This window comes from Ambystoma mexicanum, chromosome 8 (assembly GCF_040938575.1).
Source record: "Ambystoma mexicanum isolate Mex_15411 chromosome 8, UKY_AmexF1_1, whole genome shotgun sequence".
NCBI lineage: Eukaryota > Metazoa > Chordata > Amphibia > Caudata > Ambystomatidae > Ambystoma > Ambystoma mexicanum.
Window position 1 is genome coordinate 589,504,034 of NC_090929.1, and position 16,073 is coordinate 589,520,106.

General features: G+C 42.9%; 1 protein-coding gene across 2 annotated transcripts in view; it reads right to left on the reverse strand.

Moving 5' to 3' along the window:
- The window catches only part of ACOT7 (acyl-CoA thioesterase 7), a 1,725,032-nt gene that overhangs the window by 102,780 nt on the left and 1,606,179 nt on the right, over positions 1 to 16,073 (reverse strand). The window lies entirely within an intron of this gene.

A 16,073-nucleotide genomic window follows, 5' to 3' on the forward strand; every position in this document is an offset into this window, starting at 1 on the left:
CCCTCAACATGAACTTCTTATGATGCTTAACGTTGTTCTCAGTGACCCCCACCATTCACGTCATATATTGTGCTCAGTGGCCCCCAAGATGCAATTATGATACTTAAGGTTGTGCTCAGTGACCTCTACCATGTACTTCTTATGAGGCTTAAGGTTGTGCTCAGTTGACCCCAACATGCACGTCTTACAATGCTTAATTATGTGCTCAATAACCCCCACCATTCACTTATTATGATGCTTAAGGTTGTGCTCAGTGGCCACCATCATGCACTTCTTATGATGCTTAAGGTTGTGCTCAGTGGCCCCCACCATGTACTTCTTATGATGCTTATTGTTGTGCTCAGTGGCCCCCGCCATGTACTTCTTATGATGCTTAATGTTGTGCTCAGTGGCCCCCATCATGTACTTCTTATGATGCTTAATGTTGCGCTCAGTGGTGCCCACCATGCCTATCTTATGATCCTTAATGTTGTACTGAGTGGCCCCCGCCATCCACTTCTTATGGTGCTTAAACTGTGCTCAGTGAACGCCACCATGCATTTATGATGCTTAAGGTTGTTCTCAATGACCTCCACCGTGTACTTCTTATGATGCATAAGGTCGTGCTCAGTTTCCCCCACCATGTACTTCTTATGATGCTTAATGTTGTGCTCAGTGGCGCCCACCAAGCACTTTTTATGATGGTTAATGTTGTGTTCAGTGACCTCCACCATGCACTTCTTATGATGCTTAACGTTTTTCTCAGTGACCCCCACCATTCACTTCTTATGATGCTTAAGGTTGTGTTCAGTAGCCCCCAAGATGCAATTATGATGCTTAAGGTTGTGCTTAGTGACCTCTAACATGCACTTCTTATGATGCTTCAGGTTTTGCTCAGTCAACCCCAACATGCACTTCTTACAATGCTTAATTATGTGCTCAATGATCCCCACCATGTACGTTTTATGTTGCTTAAGATTGTGCTCAGTGGCCCCCACCATGCACTTCTTATGATGCTTAAGGTTGTGCTCAGTGGACCCCACCATGTACTTCTTATGATGCTTAATGTTGTGATCCGTGGACCCCACCATGTACTTCTTATGATGCTTAATGTTGTGATCCGTAGCCCCCCCATGTACTTCTTATGATGCTTAAGGTTGTGCTCAGTGGCCACCACCATGTACTTCTTATGATGCTTAATGTCGTGCTCAGTGACTCCCAAGATGCAATTATGGTGCTTAAGGTTGTGCTCAGTGACCTCTACTATGCACTTCATATGATGCTTAAGGTTGTGATCAGTGGCCCCCACCATGCACTTCTTATGATGCTTAAGGTTGTGCTCAGTGGCTCCCACCATGTACTTCTTATGATGCTTAAGGTTGTGCTCAGTGGCCCCCACCATGCACTTCTTACAATGCTTAATTATGTGCTCAATGACCACCACCATGCACTTCTTACAATGCTTAATTATGTGCTCAATGACCACACCATGTACTTCTTATGGTGCTTAAGGTTGTGCTCAGTGACCTCTACCATGCACTTCATATGATGCTTAAGGTTGTGATCGGTGGCCCTCACCATGCACTTTTTATGATGCTTAAGGTTGTTCTCAGTGCCCCCCACCATGCACTTCTTATGATGCTTAAGGTTGTGCTCAGTGGCCCCCACCATATACTTCTTATGATGCCTAAGGCTGTGCCCAGTGGCCCCCACCATCCACATCTTATGGTGCTTAATCTGTGCTCTGTGAACCCCACCATGCACGTATGATGCTTAAGGATGTGCTCAGTCGACCTGAAAATGCACTTCCCAGGAAGCTTAAGGTTGTGCTCAGTGACCCCCACCATGCACTTCTTATGATGCTTAATTTTGTACACAGTGGCCCGCACCATGCGCTTCTCATGATGCTTAATTTTGTGCTCAGTCACATGGAAAAATGGTTCTTCAAAAAGCCTTCCCAGCCCATTTCGTCTTTGCCTTCCCTTTTCTTGAAATGAAAATTAAAGTGATCATAACCAGCCTGGAATTCTATTGATTTTCCCTATTATTTTCCTCATGTCCTGTATGTGCTATATTTTCGCATTATGTATAAATATAATAGGCTTTTTAAGATGAATGTAACCATAACGTTCACTGATAAACTATGTTAGTACCCAGCACAGGTTATCATAAATGTAACAAACGCACCAATTGCGAACCTTACCACACGATAAGCCCGCACATGTTGCGCATCCCTTGCCCCGGTCTTCTTTTTTTTCTTCAGGCCACAATGGAAAGGGCCTTTTCCATGTTCCGTGCAGACATTTATTTTGTTTACTTTTTTTATTAATTTACTTGAATGACCGCCGTGGAAAGGGAGAAGGGACTGTGTGTAGACCCTTCTCTTTTTCCATGGCGGCCATTTTCTTTAATTAACATAGCTGCCACGCAAAGGGAGAATGGACTACGTTTCCCATTCCATGTCGGCCATTTTCTTTTATTTATTTATTTTCGTCTGCGAAAAGAAACGCATCTTTAAAAGCATGCATCTTGCCTTTAACATCTGTTCTAAAGTCCTGATTGGAGGTAACATCCTTTTATCCAAACTCATAATTGTTTCTTCTGCATGCTATACGCAGCTTGTTCTCCCTAACTGGAAATGTAAGTATCTAAACTATGGTGCCCCCTGTATCCTTCCTCATGTCTGCATCTGAAGCAGATCTATGTCTATATGCTGGGAACAAAATACTGACTTTACAGAATCTAGGCCGTTAAGGCTTACCCCACAAGGTCTGTCTTCTGCTACCGGCCCTCTCTCCCGTTCCTTTTAGGGGGTTCCCCCTATAATCCTGCGTTGTTGCACAGCCCTCCTCCTATACGCCCCATCAACTTAGCTACTGCAGGCTATGGCTGCCTTTCTCGTTCTTCTGAAGGACGCAAACTCGGAAGCCTGGCACAGCATGTCATGCTTCTGTACGGAAATATTTGTATGTCAGGCTTCTGTGTTCGCATCATACAGATCACAAATTATCTGAATTTAAAGCTCTTCCATTTCTAAAAAGACACCAAACACAACTTTAGGAAACCAAGACAGTTTTGTCGTCTCTGCTACTATTATTTTCAATTTCAGATAGGTTATTCTGTTTATCAGGGGAGGAGCCAGAGAAGGATCAGGGTGTGCGGGGGTGGGTCACCCCTCCTTGCTCCTCCCTTGTGCCAGGTACGCCACCATGCCTCCCGCAGGGCTTATGTTCAATCAGGGCCAGCACTAACTGAGCACCAGCCCTGATATATAAAAAACATTTAGTGGCATGCCAGGATGTGCAGCGTGCCACTCCCAAGTTGTTTCTTTTAGATATCAGGGCTGGAGCCCAGTCAAGGCTGGCACTGACTCCAGGCCAGCCCAGATATTTAACAAAAAAATCTGCTAGTAGTGCACAGACGGGTGCGGCACAGCATGGCAATCGCAGGTTTGCTTGTGAACCACATTGGCATTGCTGCATGCATGACGCCTGTGTGCCCCAAGGATTCAAGTCCTCCTGGGGTGCACAGACGCCACGCCTGAATTTGTGGAATGTGCTTCCTGGTCAGGTCACCCCTCCCTGGAGGGAAGACCTAAGGTAAGTGTGTGTGTTCCATGATTGTGTTATGTGTATGTAGGCATGCTTGCATGTTGACTAATTGAGTGAGTTTGTAGTTGTACATGGCTGTATGTATGTGTATGCTATGATCAGAATGTGTCTGCATGTGTGTTTGGGCCTCAGTGTGTGTCCATGTGTTGGTGTCATCTCTACAAGGGATTTACTGTGACCAACCATACATTTTGTAAAGTTGGTCATTGTAAATCCCTTGCAGAAACTGCTGGCATACATATGTTGTGTAAAACAAGAGGTTGGGAAGCACAGTATCACTTCTTAAAATGTCAATTAATGTGTAAAGCCATGTTTCCATTTATTCCCCAAAAAAGTATTGCAAAAAGCTTCTAGGACCAATGGCTAACAGGTCCCTGCAATGCACCAGTAATCACAAACGTTTGTGTCACCTGAAAGGTGCCTGTGACCACGTTGGTGGTTTGAAGAATGAAAAGAACATACATCGGGTGACACAAAAGTCGATGAATGGTGTTTTGCACGCATGCATAAGAACTCTTGTCTAAATTGAAGGGGAGGCTTGCGTGGAAATTTACGTTGAATTGTTATTAAACATGTTGGAGTGATGCAAGGCCATTTTTGACCTCCCTCTTGAAGGACGCTTGATGTCCGAAACAAGTTAAGAATTGGTTTTGAAGTGAAAGAAGTTTAAACACACATTAACTTAAAATTTCTATTTATATACATACAATCCACAAATTGTTTTTACATGGAATTGCCTGCATGGAATTTTGTACTCATTCATAAGTAATTTTGTATTTTCTTTAATTTGATTGAAGTATTTAAACTAATGATTAAGTGGGCTTGAATTATAGAGCTATTTCAGATTCGCACCAGGGGAAGGGGATTTACAGTGACCATTTCTGGCATAGATAGTTTGTTACAGCAGCCTCATGCAAGCGATTAACACTGACTATTACTGGCATAGATAGGTTGTGTCAGGATCCTCGTGCATGCGATTTAAAGTGAGCATTAGTAGCATAGATAGGCTATGGCAACAGCCTCATGCAAGCGATTAACACTGACTATTACTGGCATAGATAGGTTGTGTCAGGATCCTCGTGCATGCGATTTAAAGTGAGCATTAGTAGCATAGATAGGCTATGGCAACAGCCTCATGCAAGCGATTAACACTGACTATTACTGGCATAGATAGGTTGCAGCAGCAGCCTTGTGCAAGTATTTACACTGACCATTACTGCGACAGATATGCTGAGGCTGCAGCCTCATGAAAATGGGACAAAGTGATGCTATGTAGTGTACTGTTGATGACATGGCATTTACATGATTTTTTCATGTGCTACCCTATAGAACCAGCTGTAAATTGTACAGCTTTTTAACAAATATTTTGTCAGGAATTTTGCTGCAGAATGCATAATTTCATCACATTACATTAACTACTTTTTCCCACTTAATTATTCTGGGACCCCTCGATATGCTCGGTTGCTCACACTAATTTGAGGAAATATTTAGGCCCTCCACTCAAAACCTTCATCAGGCAGCACTGCCTATGAGACATGAAATTTGCTGGATATTTTTCATGTGTTCCCAGAGAAGCAATTGGAAATTGTATGTTTATTGTATCCAATTTTTCCCAAAAATCGGGATGCAAAATGAATTATTTCAGCACATTATTAAAAAAGAAATTCTCAGGTAGGAACCCACGAACCCCCATAATTATTTTGGGCACACTTGCTATGCACGGTCACTAGCGCTAATTTGAGGAAATATTTAGGCCCTTCTACTCAAAATATCCACCAGGCATGACTGGCCAGGAAACATGACATTTACTGGATATTTTGAATGTTTTCCTAGCGAAACAATTTTAAATTGTATAGCTTTTTAATCAATTTCTCTCAAAAAGGATGCTGCAAAATGAATAATTTCAGCACATGTTAAAAAAATTTCATGGTGGGTGGAAAACCCGGAAGCCTCTGCCCCCTTAATTAATTTGAACTCACTCACAATGCACAGCTGCTCGATTCCCTAGAAAAACTATCATAAATTGAATGACTTTTCAACCCATTTGATTAAAAATTGTGCTGCAAAGTGCATTATTTCAGCACATCTTTTATTTAAAATAATTGCAGGGATAAACCCCTCTAACTCCCTCTTAATTCTTTTGGGCTCCATCACTATGCTCATGCGCTCGCGCTAATCTGAGGAAAAATGTAGAAACCTCCACTGACAACATTCACCACTCTGTGAGGGCTCACTGTGAATCATTTAGAGTCTTGGTGCCCCCTTCAGGAGCTATACGCTGCCCCTGGCACCATAATGTGCTTCCGTCACAGTGGTTTAGTTACTAGTTTTCTTGGCTTATCTGTACTTCCTAAACCTCCACTTTATCCTCAAAAGACCTTGCTCTAGTTTCTAACTCTAATGTCAATCTTGGCTTCTAAAACTTTACATTAAATCTCTCCTTCATTCTAGTCTTGTAAAGCAGTGGGATCCATGGGCTGATTGACAAATAATCAAGGACCTTTCATTAATGAATTGTCCCTGTACATTACTCATATAAAGTAGCTGCAAGTTTAGCGTTCATTTTGTGAAACTGTCGGAGTGTGTTTATTTTGGGTAACACTAATATGGCTGGAAGACATTTTATGTTTGCACAACTCAAGATAATTAATGTTTTGAAATGTTTCATGCAAATAAACCTGTCAACTATTTTACAGAAAATAACAAAAATGGAAAACACTATTATGTTTACACAAAAATGTAATAACTATATTTTCAAACAGTTCAATGAGCACAATCTATATGTCCTCAATGTACTCGCTGTTGAACTTGATGTAAAAGGTTGTCCTTGCTTTTGTGCTACAAGCAGAAAATCTCTGCATCATCAACCTTTCATGGACATAGATTTATTTCCAACCAATTTATAATCAATTGAAGACGCAGGTTTAACATGCAAAGAGTGGTCACCCTAACGATTCAGCTGTCCATGAATGGTTGCTTATATTGAGATACATGATAGGGTGCCAGAAAAAAGGTACAGGAAGAAACAGAAAAGTATGCATAACCCAAATTATAAAGCAAAGTCAAAACAAGGGGGGGCATATATACTGCTAATAGCATTGATATTACAGCATAGTTTCAAGCTATCATTCATTTTTAATGTGTAAAGCCCGGGAGAAATTCTAGTACAAATGGTTTCTACCACCTCCATTTGGTGTCATTTGGATACATCTGCTGCAGTGCTATAAAGAAAAGATCAGTTGACTTCAACTAATTGCCTTAATTTTGGTCTTATTGGTTTCAACTGGTTAACAACTGCTTTGTATATAATGTGAAGAGGGAAAATCAATGTCCCTTTCCTCCCGACGGGCCCCCAACCGGAAGAAGCACCCCCGACAGAATAACCAGTGACCGTATGAGTTTGCACCGATCTGCACCGCTCCAACCATAGGCACGCACCACAAACGGTACCCGCCCACCTGACCATACAAACCTGCGGTGGTGCGAACTCTACCCAAAGCAAGCGAAGATAACCAAGACCGAGCTGGATATGGTTATATGGACCGAATCGACTGACATCTCCACAAACCATGCTGCAAGTCGTTAGAGACGTCATGACAACATAGCTGCATCAGACAGGAAGCACCCGTGCAATCTGCGCATTCGGGACACTCACACACCAATCTACACGAAGAACACACGCATACAGTTCTATGAGCTAGAGGACAGTGACATATACATACTGTCTGCATGTTTATTATTTTGCCACTTAGGCTTGCTACAGCACTGCAGAAACGCAAGATGCCAGAAGAGCTCGTGGATATGCTTGCAGATGCTACAAGCTATTAACCTTATGGAAGGATAGGAGCACTTAAGGGACCTGACCGACCATGACATATCTCAACCTATGGACAATTACGCTGAATACATAGTCAGAGCCAAAGTAAGCCTTAGGAAAATCCAGAAAGCCAGAATCGTCTCGCAGAGACCCCAAGCCACAAGATGCTGTGCATGCAGAATAGCCCTGGCTGGGACGGCAACAGCCAAGGTCACGATGTTGCAATTGACATTCCTCCCCTACCGCGCCAAGGAGACACCGGCTGCAGTAGGGAATATTCCAAGCAAAATCCAAATCAAATCAAAGTCAGCCTCACCGACAGTCGCCTCACACGTGACCCGGCCGAAATGACATGATGCCAAGGCCCGGAGGCTGGGAAGACGCAACCGTCTCACGCCTGGGACCAAGCTCGCAACAAAGTGCAACAATCCAATTACAGTATGCGCTGGGAATGAAACGCTCTCATGGCATTAGCAGAAACATCCCATTCTTACACACTGTCGCATAGTCACACCTTATAGATACACAATGTACGTGAGCAGGTGTCCTGTGGACTGGGAACGACGGTAGTCCCAGGCTTGGGGTCCCTGGGCCTGACCAATGAGGACACTGGGGGCTAGGGGCTGGCAGCGGGATTCCCCAGCCAATCATCAGGTTCTCTGATATGTCACTTTTCAAGTAACAATTCTTAGGGATGATCCAAGTACACCATCTGACACAGTGGCCATCAATAATATCACACACTATATGTTCCTATACTGGACCTACCACCCAGGGAGCCAACCCGGAGGGGCGGTAGGTTCGGGGACGGAACCTGCAGAGTGTTGCCGATTGTGACATCATGGGTGCACAAAGGTGGCCTGCGAGCCCAAAATTGGCGAGATGTGCCTTTACTGGATTGCTCCAAGTGTATGATCCCTGCTTGTTTGCCATAATAAAACAGCAGTAACCTTTTCTCCTTGTGTGAACCTCGACTTCTTTGGTACACGAGAAGGAGTTAGGGCCTTCCGAGAGCTGGAGGTCTGTGGACCCTAGGTACAGCTCTACCGACCCCAGAATTTACCCTAACAAATGAAATACAAAACATTTTACAAATTCACTCAAAATATAAGACTATAGGCACTGGGGAGGTTGCAGGAGTGGGAGGACATTGGGAAAACCACCTTGGGAAACACGGTAGAAACAGGGATTTCTGGGTACATCGACCATCACAGAAGATCGGATAACACAGTGACATCAAAGATAAGCCTTCCACAAGCATATGGCTGGACCCCTTTTGCAATGGCGCAAACAGGCAAACAAATGGTGGTGTGGAAGGTTGCCCAGAGCATTGCCAGTGGTTCAGATTCATTCCAAACCTTCCACCCATCACTTTTGTGCTTACAGTTTGTCTCACTATGTGAGAGAGGGTATGCCCAGACGTGGGTCCCTTGCCCGCTGCGCCATAGGGAACCAAGCTGCACCTCACTGAGGAGGCCCAACAAGGCCGAAACATGTCTGGGGTTGCTCGTGTTTCCGTGCAGAGGGGACATGGCCTAGCAGCTCGGGCTGGGCTGCTACCATTGGTGGCAGTACCTGACTGATTTGCATATGGCAGGACCCCTTTTGCAATGGCTCAGACGGGCTAAAAACGGTGGTGTGGAAGGTTGCCCAGAGCATTGCCAGTGGTTCAGATTCATTCCAAACCTTCCACCCATCACCTTTGTGCTTACAGTTTGTCTCACTATGCGAGAGTGGGTATGCCCAGATGTGGGTCCCTTGCCCGCTGCGCCATAGGGAACCAAGCTGCACCTCACTGAGGAGGCCCAACAAGGCCGAATCATGTCTGGGGTTGCTTGTGTTTCCGTGCAGAGGGGACCTGGCCTAGCAGTTCGGGCCTGGCTGCTACCATTGGTGGCAGTACATGACTGATTTGCATACGGCTGGCTGGACCCCTTTTGCAATGGCGCAGACGGGCTAAAATACGGTGGTGTGGAAGGTTGCCCAGAGCATTGCCAGTTGTTCAGATTCATTCCAAATCTTCCACCCATCACTTGTGTACTCACACGCCTTCCACAGGCACAGCTACCCATCAATGCACGTTGGAATGTAGCTACGACTATGACAAATTTGGTCTATCTGGTCACGTAGCGGTTACGCACTGAAACACCAGACTTGCTTCAACACCTCTGCCATTATAATACAGCGACAACCTAAGTCAGATTTTGGTCTTGCTGGGTACAAATCGAGTATCCTGCACTAGTGCTCTTTAGTGACCTCCCTCAGCACCCATCCACCATGCCTGACCTCTTGGGTAGCTTACCGGAGTCTAGCCAGCCCTTCTATATCTTAATCCTGGACAATTGCACACACACATCTTAAGCCTCCTCTGAGAACTTTCCCGTATCTGGACTTTGGTTCTCGAGGGCATTCCTACCACAAAGTGCCCTAAAGTCATACTAGTGGCAAAAGGTGCTATATAAATTACTACTGCAATACATTACATTACACTGGTGCTCATTACGAGGCTCGTGGCAATTTGGCAGTAAATCTGGAAAATTACTAACAAACTCATTTACCGTTACTGCTTCTCAGCCCAGTGAATTTACCACAGGATTACAAGTGGCAGAAGGGCAATGTTACCCCCCATGTTTGGAGCCCAGAAGGCTTCCCGGGGATTTTGGTGGAATTACAGTGAGCGTTAATTCTGGCGCAGTATTTCGGCCAAATTTCACCTTAAAGTGGAAGATTTACCTCCAGCACTAAGCTGGAGATAAACCCTCCACTTTAAGGTAAAACTCGAAATTCAAAGTTGCGGTAAAAATGGCAGCAATTCTGTTATCGACAAAAAAGTATCACACCGCCGAACTTGTTATGATGCCCATTGTGCCCTATTGTACTTTAAATTGCATGCAACCCACACACTCTGCACTCATTAATATTAAAGTGTTCCCACCGAAAAATCTTTCAACAAGTGTCTGATGAGCCGTAATTCATTTTTAATAGCATGGCCGTCGTGTGTTTCAATGAACTAAAACATTTTTTTGGTCCACAAATCTTTTTGGAGTTGCGTCAACTGCCACGCACCTCTGACGTATATGTGTTAACAAAACACTATATCATTCTTAATGGAACATCTGGAAGTGAAATGTGCTAATCCTCTTTCCTAGGCGCATGCAATATTAATGTCTGTAAGACAAACTATGGCACACAACCTCTTTTCGATGAGTAAGATAACCTTCCTCACTGAAAGGACAGAGTGATTCTATTTTTTCAGTGTTTTTGGAATTAGTAACAATTGGAAGTTTGCAGATTCCTAAACAGGTTTTAACCCTAAAAAGTGAATTCTGACTTTAAAGAAAGAAATGTAAAAAAATAAAAATGCTTCCAGGTAATATATGGGAAAAGCAGGTGCGGTCAGAGGTTTTGGTAAGACTGGCATCATGTTAAACCGTCTTCTGTATTATCACAAACTTCTTTGATGCTGCCACAGGTAAATGATGCACAAATACATTTTGTGAGACAAGAGAAATTAAAGTATCTGCACAACATTTACATATGCCCCCTTGTCTTGCATCCCCTGAATTTTGGTGAAGGCTGGAGCCTGTGCTACAATTTCCAAAGTGCTCTCTTCCAATGTGAATTTGTTAGTAATGACAACAAGGTTCGTATTCCTATTCCCTTTTTTCCCAATTAATATAATGAACACTAATCATTATGGAACCATTGGGAGAGGTTTTAGAGGGAACTTGGAGTGGCAGAAAATGAGGCGCACACCTCCCCAAGAAAGGAACCAGGGACCTGGGGCAAATACCTCAGGGGCGAGTACAGTGGGAGCCGGGGGAGGTCCAAGAGAAATTCCGGAACAAGATAGGCCTCATAGCGTGCCACTGGCAGCAGAAGCAGCCAGCATCAGTTGCCCAAGCAGCAAGTGGCAGCAGCATGGGGCTGGAAGTGTTATACCACTGGCATTGGTGGTCAGCAACATCAAGCAGGCACTGTTTGGATGCTGATCTGTTTGCTAGTGGGCAACAATTCCGCCTGACTTCAGTGAGACACAGTTTATTTATTTATTGGCTCTTTGCAAAGTGCTCATGTGGGCAATATGGGGTAGAAGGAAGATTAGGCAAAGAAGGGAGAGACACAACAAGATGTCAAAACTATCTAGGAGGTCAGGGAGACAAGAGCGGTGCCAAAGGTCATTATGAGAGTACTGAATAGGTGAGCTTTCAGTTCCTTCCAAAAGAAGAGGTAGTCTGCTTGATCTCTGATCAGAGACGGATGACAATTACAGAGAGGGTGGGCTTGACTTGCAATTTTGTGGCTGTTGATCTATTGTTTTCACAGAATATGAAATGTTAGTGTAAGCGTCAGGTGCTGTACATTTTCTTGAAGGATTGTACCTCTTAATCTTCAGCCTCATCATGAGTTGAGTGCTAGCCCTTAAATGCAGTGGTAACGCTAATACCGCCACATTTAAGGTTCCACCAAAACACGCTGGAAAAATTCCCATTTTCGGTTTTCGGGGGCAATTAGCGCTGCGTTATTAGCGTGCGGGAATTGCACTGAAAATTCCACATTAGGTTCAATGGACCCAGTGGGGAACAGGGAATTATGTTTACTGCCCAACCCATGATCCGGCAGTAACACCGCTGGATGTTTGGGCAGCAATGCAAATACAGTTGGGCGGTATCCCAACTGGGATACCGCCCAACTCGTGATGAGGCCCTGGGGTTTTGCAGGTAGATCGGACAAGATATGTGAAGGCTTTCATGGGGAACTCAGAGGATTGTGAACATTCATTCTTAATTTGATTGCTAGTTAAAATAGGACCTTCTATTTTGGGAGAATTCAAGGTTAAACGTCTTGTAGCTTATAATGGATGCGTTGCAGCTTTGAAGATTTTGAGGACGGTAGGTCAATGTATTAAGCTTTTGCGTAATTGAGCCTTGCAAGGTCTGTGACTTAGACAAGGAAGGACTTGATTCAAGTAGGAAGGAATACAGTACAACTCTTGGTTAGGTCGTTGGTTAGCCAGTTAATTTGCTTTAAGAAGTACATGATTGTGTCAAACTGCGATCCTATATGGCAGTATATTCAGCAGGTGGTGGAGGAGGAATGGGGGAGTTCAGATGGTGGATGCCAAATAGGATTTCTGATTTTTCAATGCAGAGGGCAGGTGTAGAGATTCATTCTCTCTTGGGTGGCTTTGATGCGTTCATGAATCGGGTCATGACAGGTGGGGAGTCATTGTCTATTTCTGCTTTCTGAAAGAATGAGTGCCTTAGTAATTGTGTGTTGTCAGAGTGCAGTTGGAACTTTAGACCAAAATGTTTGTTCCTTTACACCACAGGTGCATGTAAACGTTCAAGAGGGGAGGGCACAATGAACACCCTGAGGACCTCTGAAGGTGATAATGTGGCTGTGTGAAGAATAGGGGCAGTTTTCACTTGTTGGAAAGGATCAATGCAAAAAGAGTTAAGCCAGAGCAGACCTGTTCTACATACATGTATAACCAGTCTGTGTAACAGTGTAACAGAACATTATGCTTTGCTGTGTCGAAAGCTAAAGATAGGTTGAGTAAAAGAAGGATGGCAGCCTATGCCTTGTCAAGGTCTTTGAGGATATATTTGTGAATCTCTAGGAGTATTGATTAAGTCCCTTACAGAGGTTGGAAATATGAATTGTGCAAGCGCATAAAGCTGTGAGTTTGAGTTCAGGTTTTTAGATCTTCACAAAACTATTTCAATAATACTTTATATACCAGGGATATTTGAGTTGGAATGAATTTAATGCATTTGGGATGAGACATTTTTTTAAAAAGTTTTGTTGGAGGTCAGTGAGACAGAGCTCTCAAAAAGTTATTGAAAACTGAAGAAGGCTGGAGTTGGAGGGATATAGTGAATAGTGACAGGTATGCTACTTATAAACCTTGTGGCTGATTCATGGAAGTATTTGCGACGAAAAACTGTGATTTGTGCACCATTCTGTCCGCAAATCCCCATTTGTTAAACAGGGATTTGCGGGCAGAATGGCGCACAAATCGCTGTTTTTCGGCTCAAATAATTCCATGAATCAGCCTCCTTATGTTTTTTGCATAGGGTCCCCGACATGGAGCCCTGATGAAGGCGGCAATTGAATAACCTGAGACTGCCGAAACATGAAGCCCAATAAGGGATAGATCAAAAATCTATTGACTCTCACCCTTTGAGATCTAGATCCACTAGATCCTTCCACGTTGGCTAATATTGAAACGAGACCCTGACACAGTATATTAACGGGTACTAATTAGACAAGTTAATTCCCAGATGTTAACTAGGAACATTGGACATAAAAATTGATTCGGTTGAATATACCTGAGTCTCAGAAAATAATGTTTTTCTTCTAAAAAGCTCTCTTTTAATTAATCTTACTGTTTAATTAGCTCTATTCATGTATTGTTTTACTGGTTTAGAGTATTCATACTAAACCTCTCTGTAATCCAGAATTTTGATAACATTTTCAGAGTTTTGCATGAATTGATGTTTACAAAGAATGTGTTCCTTTTGAAAGGTTTTTGTTTTATATTGTTCGTTTTCATAAAAGAATGTGCCCCTTTTGAAAGAATTTTGTTCGTTTCTATAGAAATTGGTTTACCGCAAGAATTCTGGATTGGTTTTTGGCTAAAGGAACTGTCACTAAACACTACATTTTTTGTTTCAACTGTACTAAACAAAACACATGACTTTTTTTCTGTATGATTGTTGTTGTTTTTCATGTGAGTTACAAAATTAATCAATTAATTGTGATCTATTTTACAGTAACTGTTTAACTTACACTATTATGTATGAAAAAATACACTATGATTGATAAATATGGTTCTCTTTTTTCTTTATTTTACTACCTGATTGATTTATGGATTACTTTAAGTGGCTGATAGCCATAGAGCACGCCCAATGATGTCGAACTACAGAGACTTGCATCTATAACACATCAAATAATTCAAAGTAAGATCTATTTTTTTAATTTTTCTTTTTTGCCTTTGAGCACTACACAGAGATACAACTTCTACTTGACAGGGTATGACAACCTTTGCCAAACGTTCAGTTTCCTGTGTCAAGCATCAGAAAATGGGAAAGTTGACAAGGCAATTATGCATTTATAGAGTGAGGCATTGTTGGGTTGGCTTTTCAAAGAGATCCATATTCGATGAGAAAAAACACTAAAAACAAATGCAGAGCTTTTGGAAGGAAGGTGGTTATGGAGTGGCCCATTTAGCATTTGCTAAGGAGTGGTAGATTCTATATTGGCTTGTGATGCACATTTTCAGTCTATTGAAAATATAACAATAACATTGAAAATTGTCTTCATCTTTGTGGAATTTTGTAAGGCGAGTGGAATCAGTATCAACATTTGGTAGAATGTGCCGATAGTGATGCTGTAGCATTTGATGCTAATTATTGCTTCTTTTTTAAGATGAGCTGATTAATCAGTAGAGAGATGAAGAGGTGTGGCCAGAAAAGTGTGATGGTAATGGGTAGCTCTTGCTGAGTTGTTCTGAGAACATTCGATCAAGCAGAGAGTCGTCAGAGTGGGTGGGGCCACAAGAAAGTTAGGTGAGGTTTGCATTATTCATGGTTTCGAGGGTTACAGATATATGGAATTTGCCTTGATTTTGGCACGGATGCCCGAATACCTCATAATTAAGTTTGTATTCCAAGGAGGTGAAAAGGAATTGCAATGCTAGGCCTGCTAAGAAGCGGAGGACCACACATCATTTTGTAGATGAACGAGTTATGGTGTTCTCTCAGGCTTTTCAAGGTGATGTCTTCAAAGAAAGAAAAAGGAGTAGTGGGAATAGGCCAACAATGAGTGGACTCTGTGGTGATATATGCTAGGCTACTTCAATGGCTTGTTTGTCCATTCACTTCTTTAGAAGAATAGGGAAGCTATGGTGTGGAAAGTCATCTAGGGTGTCAGGTTTCTGTCTAGAAATACAGCTGTCTTTCATTTACAAAAATTTGAGCTTGTGGTTTATATGGGGATAGCAAGAGCCAGAATGTTTCTGGTGGTCGATTGGGAACTGACCAGACCAATGCAGGCTCACCTTTGAATGGTGATGGCACATTGCAGTGGAGTGAAGCAGAGAAGAAAGATATGGGGGCCTTTTATTTGTTGCCAAGTGAGAACATTTTAGTTTTGTAAGGGGTATATCCTTGTAAGTATTTACATGGTTTTCATTTGGGAGCAGCATAGCAAATGCTGTGTATTGGAAGGCAAGCTGGCATGGCCTGTGTATGGAACATGCCCTGGCACTGGCTGGAACCTCTGACATTGGCTGCTACCTTTGACACCAGCAGCACTGTAGGCTCAGTTTGCATCTTAGCTGAGCCTTGAACACAAGTAACAAACAGGAATACACAGCAAAATAAACACAAATAGACAAGGGTGGGAATTGGCAATGGCAATGTAAAGTATGATTTCAGAAGCCAACTGCCTCATATATAAAGAAGCTTGTATGTACAACCATAATTACCAGCATAGTTATTGTACATACTACTCCTTGAATGCGGTTGTACAATGTACTGCTCTGTTCCAAACATGCCCGCTGACACACATACAGGCTCATTTGAGGCGCTGGGGTTCTTATAGGCAAAGTCCAGTTAATCATAAGGGGAGCCACTTTGGTTCAACCAGAGGGAGCGTGA